Below are 9,581 nucleotides of genomic sequence, written 5' to 3' on the forward strand. Positions count from 1 at the left end.
TGCGACAGGATCAAGTCAAAAGAGAATCAGGCTAGTGCTGTTATGTTTACAAAACCTTCCCCTACAGGATATTTGATGTTATGACAATTTGACAAGGACTTGGCAAAAGACTGATCAATTGATGAAATTGCATTTTGGAGTTTTTGTGTATGAGTGGGTTTGATTAGAGTTGTGTTGGGAATCGAGTACTGACATTATTCTGTAAAATTAAGATAATTGGATGCTTATTAAGCAATGGGGTTTATGAGTATTGTAGTGTTGCTGGATTATAGGTATTTTCTTTTTGGATTGCTCTGAAGTTGACTACTTGCATTTACTTTCCTGATTGGATGTGGTAAGATTGCCACGAATCAATAATTTGATAAATTAGTAAAATAAATAAATAAATAAAATGATGAATAAATGAATAAATTAATTGATTAATTAATTAATTTTGGGGAGAAAAAAAAAAGAAGAAAATAGGGAGGAAGCCATAGGCTATATAGTCTAAAATAAAATAATTCACAATAAAGGAATATAAAAGAGTTGTTACAATGGGGAAAAAGGACATCAAGACTTTGAAAGTAATTACACCTGTTGATATAGTTGAAAATAGTAAACATTGCAATACTATTAACTAAAGGTTATCTGGAAAAGGGAACAAAAGTTGGCCTGACATTGAACAACCATGGCCAGTGGAGGGAATTTTAACCCTGACGTCATCAACATGATGAAAGTGATTGAATAATAGAGAGAGGAGAAGCAGAGACGACCAGAAAGATGAATCCAAAACTCCAGAAGTAAGAAAAAACCGAGATGTCTGGAAACTAAGAGAAGAATGAGGTTCGGAAAGATGAAGACAAAGATGAAGACTTGGAGATTAAAGGTGCTTCATATTCAAGAGGATTTTATCCAACAATGACTAGCAAAGAAGAAATAGAAAGAGATATAGATCGATGCGTATCATGCCTGGATAAAGCGAATGATTTAGGAGAAGTAAAAGAACTGGAGGAACAACTCAAGAAGCTGAAGATACAGAAGAAGAAACTGCTGAGAAAAGGATCCCAAGAATTGGAGGAGAAGAATACATTGAGGCCAAGGAAAGAGAGAAAAGTAAGAAGATGATGGAAGATGATATTTCGAGGACAGAACTTAGAATATAACCTTTTGAAGAATACTGATATGTCAACAACAAGAAAGAACAGGACCAAGAAACTCTCAGAAAACTCAATCAAATACAACTGGTGGAAAAGAAGAAGGAGAAGAAAAGCTTTGGTTATGAAGAATCAGGGTGAACCAAATCAACAATCACTGCCATAGCTTCAACTGAACAAGGTCAAATGCAATTGTACCAGCCACAACTAGTGGTAAAAGTTGTTTCATATCCATAGATAGTTTCTGGAGAGAGAGAATTTCAGAGGAAGATACAGGAGCAAGTGAAGATCATCTGGAGGACAGGTGAACCTTAAAGGAGCAAGGATTCTAGAGTGCTTAGAAGATCCGAAGGGGGGTGTCAGCTGGTAGCACCAATTAGGGAAAAATTTCCAACAATTGAAGTGAAAACAAAGGACTATGGAGAGGTGGATAGTGGAAAAGCTTTTATCTGTGTTCAGCCTGAAGAGGTTACACATCTCACTATGTAAAATTAACTAATTAGGATAGGGATTTGAGGGAGTAAAACAGTTGATTACTCTTAAGGAACCAATTGAGATCTGCTAAGAAAAGAAAATTAAAATACCCATACTGGTATCAGAACATATACCTATTGCATTGTTGGGAAGAGATGCATTGTGTAAGTTGAACTGTACAATAAGATGTACACTAGACGGCTGTCTGGTAGAAGATTATAAAGGAGTAGGGTTTTTGGGAATCATATTTGCTTGAAAAGATAATATCATAGGAAGGAGGACAATCTATTAGACTGCCTATTAGACAATCTGTCTGAAAAAATAATGTTAAAAGGGGTGTGACTTATTCTTGGTTACATTCCTATACCAAGAGGTGCATAAGATGTCAAATTAGGCTAAAAGATGTTCAATCCTTTGCCAAGTCTGTGTGTAAAGGAATCATAAGTAGGTGGGGATTACCCGATCACATATTCTAAAATTTAGTGGTAAGGGATTTGTGAATAAATCAGTGAAATGGTTTTTGAAAAGGTTAGGAGAAAAGATTAGATTAAAAAGTTAGGAGAACTAGGGTTGAAGGAACTCTAGGACAGTTAGCTAAGTTTCAATGTTAGTAGGAAGAGAGAGTGACACTAGTGGTGATAGATGGAAATACAAGTGAAGAGTTCAAAGTCTTAGGGAGAATGGATGAAGTAACAACAATGACATCAACACTTCAGCCTATTATAGCAACAGTGAGAAGCAATTTAACTTTTTCAATATTGATAGTTATTAAAGCCATAAATATATCACATTTGATTACAAGGGAGCCGATAGCTCCAGCACCAATTTTAGAGGAATTTCATAGTCTGTAAGCCTATCATTGGAGGATAAGTCTAAGAGAGAAGTGGGGACTTTTTCCATGGTATGGTGTAACATTTTTGGCAGATCATATTTATAATATTACCTATACTTTGCAGGGTTTTGCAAATGAAAAGATAAGAGGGTTTAACCTTCTGTCGAATACTCAAAGAAGTCACAGACTGACGCTGTTGAAACATGATATGGCTCTTGACTATATTCTAGCAAAACAAGGTGGCTTATGTTTGGCTATGAACTTGACGGGGGATGATTGTTATACTTTGATTCCAGATAGTTCAGATAATATCACTAGTGTTATAGATGCATTGAAGAATATAAGGGATGCATTTGGTAGTTCTGAAGGAGCTGGATGGTCAGCGAAGACTTGGTTGCAAGATCAGTTAGGCCCAGTGGGAGCAGTGATGGTTCAGATTTTAGTAGCAGCTCTGATAGCACTGTGTGTGATGTTTTGCTTTTGTACTTTGTTACTGACCTTTGCGAAAGCTATGATATTGAGATGGGTTGGAGTTGTGATGCCTGGAGACAATGCTCAGATGCCGTTGTTGACTGTTCCTGATCTGGATGAAGATGGACAAGTGGGACTGGATGGAGTATTGATGGATAAATATCATTTTTGATTATTTGATCATTTTTCAAATGTTTTCAATATTAGTGTGATTTTAGTGTTTTGTTATGAATCAAAGGGGGGAAATAGAATAATGTGATTAATTTTATATAATTTTTTATATTCTTAGTTTATATTGATGTTTTAATTTGAATGTGTTGTTTTGCAAAATATACTGTTTGGTCTTTTCTTTTCTTCCAGAAGCATTTGGGGGAATATGTAGAGATTGAAATGCTCAAACAAGGACAATATGAAGGGACTGGAGGAGATGGAACAAGGAAGGTGTGGAAATGTTCAGATTCCATCATCGAAGATGCATTGGAAGTCGACACTGCTGAGGAGATGAAGTGTAGTGGACTACATTCCAGTGTCTGCAATGATATATAGACATATTTGCATGTGTAATACATAATTTGTGTCATATTCTTTCTGTATTAATTTTTGTAGAATGATATTTGATGTTATTGGATACATGTGGGGATCTTAGATGTTTTTGTTTATTTCGTGGAAGCTTAGGGACATGGAGTCTAGGCAGGGATAGAGATAATCCACAGTAGGGTCCGATGGGTCGAACAGCCTGAGAGTGGACATTTTGGATAGTATTTTGTTTGCTGGGGCTTTCATGTGTATTTAATGGCATCATAGTTTTAAATGCATTGATAACGATTTATGAATTGATCTGGAGTACTTAGGTGGTTGCCTGGGGCAGAGGGGCCGTGAGAGAATTTTACTGTCTTGATTGATGGATGGATATTTGGAAAGAAGGCTGCCAGACAGGTTTTTCGCTCTCACACTCCATAAAGATTTGTTCATATTTCATAGTAATGTATTCACACTCCATAAAGATTTGTTCATATTTCATAGTAATGTATTCACACTCCATAAAGATTTGTTATATTGCATATAAATATATTTACACTCAATAGAAACATGTTTTTGGTTTATTGTTAAAAAAGAATCAATAAGATAAATTGTTACTTGTCATAATCCTATTCTTTTTGTTTTTGAGACTTTTAGTTAGTCTCGAAGGGGGGAAATATGTAGTGTATGATGAATTATGACTTTGCTAATGTTTTCAAGTGGAACCTGAGAGGATGTTTGTTCAGTTTCAGAGGGAGCTGTTTTAGAGGGACACCCCATAGAACAGAGGGAGTCTGTGTGTTGTAGACAGGGGATTGGTCAGTATGGGAACCCCCCATATTTTGGGAAAGATTATAAGTACTGGGTTTGAACAAAGAAGATCAGAACAGACTTATTCTTTTGGGACTCTGTTCTCCGGATGCTATATACATCTGTAAACTTATGCTGAAATCTTGTGATATAAATAAAACTTATGATCAAAGCTCAGTATAAGCGGACTCCTTTGATTCAGAGTAATAATTAGCAACATTGACTCGACACTACAACTTCACCACAGCAGCTGAGGATGCCTCCCACGACGGCGTGACCATCACAGCTATAGTGGCCTTGCCATGGGGATATCCTCGCATGCGTTTGTTAACAATCTAGGTCTTATGTGTCATGCACTTCAACAACTATCTGAATTGTCACTCGAGCTCCAAAAGAGAGACTACACAATTATATCTGCACACAGGGCAGTCACCAGGGAAGTGAGGGTGTTATTACTGCACACAGGGCAGTCACCAGGGAAGTGAAGGTGTAATTACTGCACACAGGGCAGTCACCAGGGAAGTGAGGGTGTTATTACTGCACACAGGGCAGTCACCAGGGAAGTGATGGTGTTATTACTGCACACAGGGCAGTCACCAGGGAAGTGATGGTGTTATTACTGCACACAGGGCAGTCACCAGGGAAGTGATGGTGTTATTACTGCACACAGGGCAGTCACCAGGGAAGTGAGGGTGTTATTACTGCACACAGGGCAGTCACCAGGAAAGTGAGGGTGTTATTACTGCACACAGAGCAGTCACCAGGGAAGTGAGGGTGTTATTACTGCACACAGGGCAGTCACCAGTGGACAATACAGGATACAGCCAGTTCATAGAGGAGCTGAAGGTGCTTTATGCTCAATACTGGCCAGAGGATGCAGGAGCACTGTATGGAGAAACAGTGATAGAATCTCTCTGCCAGAGGTTTGGCATTGACAGTCCACGTACGGTCATACGGGCCTACAGGCAGTACAGGGACACTGATGGTAATGATAAAGGAGACATTCCAGATGGACTTAAAGAGATGTTGATGGAGGTCAGCACCATCCCCATCTCCAGGTGGACCTAAAGAGATGTTGATGGTGGTCAGCACCATCCCCATCTCCAGATGGACTTAAAGAGATGTTGATGGTGGTCAGCACCATCCTCATCTCCAGTGCAGAAGGCCAGCAGGGATTTTCTCAAATGAATCTGATTTGCACCTCAACCCGCGCCTCTCTGCATACCTCCACCATATCAGGGCTACTCTTTCTGAACCTTGTTGTCCCACCCCTGACCAAATTCAACCCAGTCCCCTATGTGAGGTCATGGATTTCTAAAGGACCCAGATGTGTCACAGACACCAGGAGCAAAACAAGAGATAGGGAGGAGAAGACGCACCAGGAAATGGCCGTGTTGTGGAAGGTTCTGCAAAACATTACAAACTTGTTCTGTACTGTGAAGTTAATCTGAATATGCGCTTCATATTATCAGATAGGCAGGAGGCCTATATACTATAATATGTGTTCTGCTGTAGCATACATTGATTTATTTTATTAGAAGTATATTCTGATATCAAATCAAATGTTTGTCCTACAGTGATGTCTTGAAAAGTATATGAAATGTGAGTATTGTAAGCCCCACCTCTGAGTATATGAAATGTGAGTCTTGTAAGCCCCACCTCTGAGTATATGAAATGTGAGTATTGTAAGCCCCACCTCTGAGTATATGAAATGTGAGTATTGTAAGCCCCACCTCTGAGTAAATGAAATGTGAGTATTGTAAGCCCCACCTCTGAGTATATGAAATGTGAGTCTTGTAAGCCCCACCTCTGAGTATGTGTTCATATGCATATGGAGGGTGTTCTGCAGTGACACCTAAAAATGTTGCTGTACATTGATGTATTGAAAATTAGGCTGTAAGAAATTCAGACTTGTAAGCCCCACAGCTACACTAGAGTATGTGGGCATAGTATATGTTGGAGACAAACGCGTGGCCGACGCGTGACGGTGGCTGTGTGAGAAGCACGCCTGTATCTCTCACATAACTAGAATGACTGTGATGAGTGTGGTGGAAGGAGTCAGGCGCAGGAGGGTAATCACCGAATACAGAGTTAATTCCTACGTTGACACACAAATGCGCTCCAATAGCGATCAACGAAACAGGCACAGGGCAAACTAACATCCCTGGCAAATACACTGTAACGGAATCCAATAATACATAAGCACAGGAGGGAAATCTACCCTGGCAACACAATGTTATGAGTAGCTCCACCGAGCTACACTACTCTCACAATTAACAATCCCCCACAAGGACAAGGGGGTAGAGGGAACACTTATACACTGACTAATTAGGGGATATGAACCAGGTGTGTGTGATTGACAAGACAAGACAATTGTGATGATGATTGGGGCAGCAGTGGTTAGTAAGCCGGTGACGACGAACGCCGAAGCCTGCCCGAACAAGGAGGAGAGGCAGCATCGGCCGAAGTCGTGACAATGACATTCACTTTCTACGATCTCTCTCCCTCTCTGCTCTGATAAACTGAGTTTAAATGTATTTGGCTAAGGTGTATGTAAACTTCCGACTTCAAATGTAACTAGAATGAGATTCACTTTCTATGATCTCTCTCTCTCCCTCTCTGCTCTGATAGACAGGAGCCTGAACTCTCATCTCTCAAGCGTTGCACTTCATCATTTATTTAGACTCTATGCTGTAGGCCACCAAAATATTTGATCAACTTCCAAATATTGTTTTACAAAAGATAGAGAGAGAGGTAGGCTTTTGGCACGAGTGCATCGGCCATCACCAGTGAGCGAGCTGTGCATCATTGGGTGAGTCAGTGAAACTGGAAAGCATTTTTAGGACTATAATTTCCTCCTCATATTGTAGCCTACAATATGTGTCTCCACACACCTAGGATGGCTATTGATGGATTCAAGACAAGGTCGTTTTTATTGATCTCGGACTCTCAGTTTGTCAGTGTCAAAGTAGCATTTCGATCCCAGGGTTAGAGTTAGTTAGGGTTAGAGTTAGGGTTAGGGTTACTGCTGCTAGTACAGTGTAAGAATGAGGCATCACAGTATTTTTACACCACTGTACTAACAGAAAAAATTACACACCAATAAACACACTGTAATTTAAAGTGTTACATCATTCTCTAAGATCAGTCAATACATACAGTATTAATTTCACCTACAGTACATTGTATCCCCCATTGTAGATAATTATATATAACACATTGTAGAGTTTTACAACCACGTATTAGTTATTATGGATGGTTATAGTTAGTGTCATAGCACATTAGTTTAAGGCATTACACAATTCATTAAAAGCATTATACATATGTACTTCATAGAAACTGTTACCCTTTATATATTCTAACCACTCTATTTATTGTATTCCATATTAAGGGCCCAAACCTAGGAACACAAATCTTTGTCTCTATTAACATTGTGGACAGTTCTCTCTCTCTCTCTCTCTCTCTCTCTCTCTCTCTCTCTCTCTCTCTCTCTCTCTCTCTCTCTCTCTCTCTCTCTCTCTCTCTCTCTCTCTCTCTCTCTCTCTCTCTCTCTCTCTCTCTCTCTCTCTCTCTCTCTCTCTCTCTCTCCCTCTAACCCCTCCCTCCCTCCAAATCCAACGCTCTGGCAGAACCAGGAAGTCCCTCCCCCTCCCACAAACTCTCTTCTGTGGAAACGAAACTGATCTGAGTCTCTGTGTCATCTGTCTGTGTAAGATTGAACAACCGTCCAAATGGCTCAGCAGGGAGTTCTGCTGGACCAGGACCAGTTCTGTTGTTCTGTCTGTCTGGATCTACTGAAGGAGCCGGTCACCATCCCCTGTGGACACAGTTACTGTAGGAGCTGTATTGAGGGCTGCTGGGATCAGGATGTTCTGAAAGGGGTCTATAGCTGTCCTCAGTGCAGAGAGACCTTCACTCCAAGGCCTAATCTGAGGAAAAATAACATGTTGGCTGAGTTGGTGGAGAAACTGAAGAAGACAGGACTCCAGGCTGCTCCCCCTCCTGCTCTGTGCTATGCTGGACCTGGATATGTGGTGTGTGATTTCTGCACTGGGACCAGAAAGCAGAAAGCCCTCATGTCCTGTCTGGTGTGTCTGGCCTCTTACTGTGAGACTCACCTCCAACCTCACTATGAATCTCCTGCTTTCAAGAAGCACAAGCTGGTCAAAGCCACTGCACAACTACAGGAGAAGTTCTGCTCTGATCATGACAAACTACTGGATGTTTACTGTCGTACCGATCAGCAGTGTATCTGTTATCTGTGTACAATGGATGAACATAAAGGCCATGATACAGTGTCAGCTGCAGCAGAGAGGACTGAGAAACAGGTAAGACCAGAACTACTTGTTGGTGACTGTCTGATAAACAAATAATAATTACAGTAGGAACTAAGGCTGTTTGAATATGAGATCATTAAAATTAAATCAATCCTCAGCAGAACAAATATGAACACAAATCTGGAGTATATTGGGTTTGCTCCCAATGTATCACCATTTTCTGAACTCAAACACTATTATCATTCCGAATGTCCTTTCAGGAGTTCAAAGTTCAGTGTCAACCCCTTGATACATGTACGTCTACCATAAAAACTATAATTATTAACATAGCAACATATAAAATATCTTATGGTAAAGGGACTTCCTCAAGATGTTAGACCTTCCTCTCTATGGGCCCTATGTCACATTACTATACTATTGATCTACTGGACAAATAAAGCTTGATAGCTCATTGAAGAGTGATTCTCCACAGAGGCAGCTGGGGATGAGTCAGCAGAAGGTCCAGCAGAGATTCCAGGAGAGAGAGAAGGAGCTGAAGGAGCTCAAACAGGCTGTGGAGTCTCTCAAGGTGAGTATTATTTACCAGAGGAGACACACCATTTATCTTCTCTCCTCCAGTCAGAGAGAGAGAGAGAGAGAGAGAGGGGGACTCTCTCCAATCCCTCTGACCCCACTGTTGGGAACATGCTGTCTGGACTCTGTTCAGAGAATAGACTGCTTAATGTAACCGTTGGGATATGAACCAGGTCTACGGCGGGAGAAAGCAACAGCTTGACCGTTACACCAAGAGGACATTCCCTATTGGGCTGAGGGCCGACACTGATTTTGAAATCGCAGGCGGGGCTACTTCATCACATAACCATGAGTAACCATGACTGACTCATGTCCCCAATACATTAACATGGAGCTCTCTCTCTCTCTCTCTCTCTCTCTCTCTCTCTCTCTGTCTCTCTCTCTCTCTCTCTCTCTCTCTCTCTCTCTCTCTCTCTCTCTCTCTCTCTCTCTCTCTCTCTCTCTCTCTCTCTCTCTCTCTCCCTCTAACCCCTCCCTCCCTCCAAATCCAAC

General features: G+C 40.7%; 1 pseudogene; it reads left to right on the forward strand.

Annotated features, from left to right (window-relative positions):
• Nucleotides 1-7,970: 7,970 nt before the first annotated feature.
• LOC121560960 lies at nucleotides 7,971-9,077 on the forward strand (annotated as a pseudogene).
• The last annotated feature ends 504 nt before the right edge of the window (nucleotides 9,078-9,581 follow it).

Source organism: Coregonus clupeaformis, unplaced genomic scaffold (genome assembly GCF_020615455.1).
Source record: "Coregonus clupeaformis isolate EN_2021a unplaced genomic scaffold, ASM2061545v1 scaf0374, whole genome shotgun sequence".
NCBI lineage: Eukaryota > Metazoa > Chordata > Actinopteri > Salmoniformes > Salmonidae > Coregonus > Coregonus clupeaformis.